The sequence below is a fragment of the Mus caroli genome, unplaced genomic scaffold (assembly GCF_978045245.1).
Source record: "Mus caroli unplaced genomic scaffold, Mus_caroli_1 scaffold_5, whole genome shotgun sequence".
Lineage (NCBI taxonomy): Eukaryota > Metazoa > Chordata > Mammalia > Rodentia > Muridae > Mus > Mus caroli.
The window spans coordinates 7,097,567-7,100,173 of NW_028227260.1; positions in this window are offsets into that span (position 1 = coordinate 7,097,567).

A 2,607-nucleotide genomic window follows, 5' to 3' on the forward strand; every position below is an offset into this window, starting at 1 on the left:
ATCTAGTTTTCTACCTACGACTTCTCAACTAAGCAGAGGCAACCAACCTCCAGGTTTTTTCCCTCACAATATATCTCTTTTGTGAGGTTTATTGTGCAGTATGACTTTGTGGAATTCCTTGGCTCCCAACTGCCAAGTTACCTTTCCAAGGTATTTTATATTATTTGGGACTATTGTGAAGGGTGTGGTTTCCCTAATTTCTTTCTCATCCTGTTTATCCTTTGTGTAGAAAAAGGCCACTGATTTGTTTGAGTTAATTTTATATCCAGCTACTGCACCGAAGCTGTTTATCAGGTTTAGGAATTCTCTGGTGGAATTTTTAGGGTCACTTATTGCCACACCCTCTGGTCTGGTGTGCTGAAAAAGTCTGTAAGCACTCAACAAGGAAAAGAGTTTCAAGGAAGCTCACCTCCTGGAGCTTTGGCGTTCTCATTTACCCTTATACTCATACTCTATTCCCGCGTTAGTCTGGTGTATGGATCTATGAGCTCTCTTTTAATATTTTATTATAAATGCCTTTTAAGATTAAATTCTGTTATAGTTAAGCCTCCACATTGTTCCAAGGTCCCAGAAGCCTGCAAGCTTGAAATCCCAGCAGGAATGCAGAAAGGAAGTTACCTATTCAGTTACTAATTAAGCATTACAAAGACAGTAGCTTAGAGCTGGTCTGCAAAATCTTTACCAAGGACAGTAGCAATTCTCACACAAACAAGGGAATAATAGAGCTAGGGAATCCCACTGAGACAGAGATTTTTTTTTCTTTTGTGGCAGCAGCCTGGTCCCCACCTTCTTTTGATGTATACATTCCTTTTGTATTGTGTCACTGTAACTTGGTGGATTGTATTTTGCCTGGTTTCTTGTTATTTCTTTGGTATAAAAAGTTTGATGCTCGACCTGACAGGATACATTCAGATTCTACACAATCTCTCATGTTGGTCTGTCAACCTCCCACGCTTTGCCCACCTGCCCCAGAGACTCATTCCACACAGACATAGGGACCCAAAAGGGTCTGCAGCAACTTATGTATACTATCATATCATCTGAAAATAGTGATATTTTGACTTCTTCCTTTCCAATTTGTATCCCCTTGATCTCCTTTTGTTGTTGAATTGCTCTGGCTAGGACTTCAAGTACTATATTGAATAGGGAGAGGGAAGTGGGCAGCCTTGTCTAGTCCCTGATTTTAGTGGGATTGCTTCCAGCTTCTCTCCATTTACTTTGATGTTGGCTACCGGTTTGCTGCAGATTGTAATTATGTTTAGGTATGGGTCTTGAATTCCTGATCTTTCTATGACTTTTCTCATGAAGGCGTGTTGGATTTTGTCAAATGCTTTCTCACCATCTAACAAGATGATCATGTGATTTTTGTCTTTGAGTTTGTTTATATAGTGGATTAGGTTGATGGATTTCCGAATATTAAACCATCCCTGAATCCAAGGGATAAAGCCTACTTGGTCATGATGGATGATCCTTTTGATGTGTTCTTGGATTAGGTTTGCGAGAATTTTATTGAGTATTTTTGCATAGATATTCATAAGGGAAATTGGTCTGAAGTTCTCTTTCTTTGTTGGATCTTTGTGTGGTTTAGGTATCAGAGTAATTGTGGCTTCATAGAATGAATTGGGTAGAGTACCTTCTGTTTCTATTTTGTGGAATAGTTTGAGAAGAGTTGGAATTAGGTCTTCTTTGAAGGTCTGATAGAACTCTGCACTAAACCCATCTGGTCCTGGGCTTTTTTTGGTTGCAAGACTATTAATGATTGCTTCTATTTTTTTTAGGGGAAATGCAACTGTTAAGATCATTAATCTGATCCTGATTTAACTTTGGTAACTGGTATCTGTCTAGAAAACTGTACATTTCATCCTGGTTTACCAGTTTTGTTGAGTATATCCTTTTGTAGTAGGATCTGATGATATTTTGGATTTCCTCAGGATCTGTTGTTATGTCTCCTTTTTCATTTCTGATTTTGTTAACTAGGATACTGCCCCTGTGCCCTCTAGTGAGTCTGGCTAAGGGTTTATTATCTTGTTGATTTTCTTAAAGAACCAGCTCCTCATTTGGTTGATTCTTTGAATAGTTTTTCTTGTTTCCACTTGGTTGATTTCTGCCCCAAGTTTGCTTATTTTCTGCCTTCTACTCCTCTTGGGTGAACTTGCTTCCTTTCATTCTAGAGTTTCTAGGTGTGCTGTCAGACTGTTTGTGTATGCTCTCTCTAAGTTTCTTTTTGGACACACTCAGGGCTATGAGTTTTCCTCTTAGGACTACTTTCATTGTGTCCCATAAGTTTGGGTATGTTGTGGCTTCATTTTCATTAAACTCTAAAATGTCTTTAATTTCTTTATTTCTTCCTTGACCAAGGTATCATTGAGTAGAGTGTTGTTCAGTTTCCATGTGAATGTTGGCTTTCTACTATTTATGCTGTTATTGAAGATCAGCCTTAGTCTGTGGTGACCTGATAGGATGCATGGGATAATTTCAATAATTTTGTATCTGTTGAGGCCTGTTTTGTGACCAATTATATGGTCAGTTTTGTAGGAGGTACCATGAGGTGCTGAGAAGAAGGTATATCCTTTTGTTTTAGGATAAAATGTTTTGTAGATATGTGTT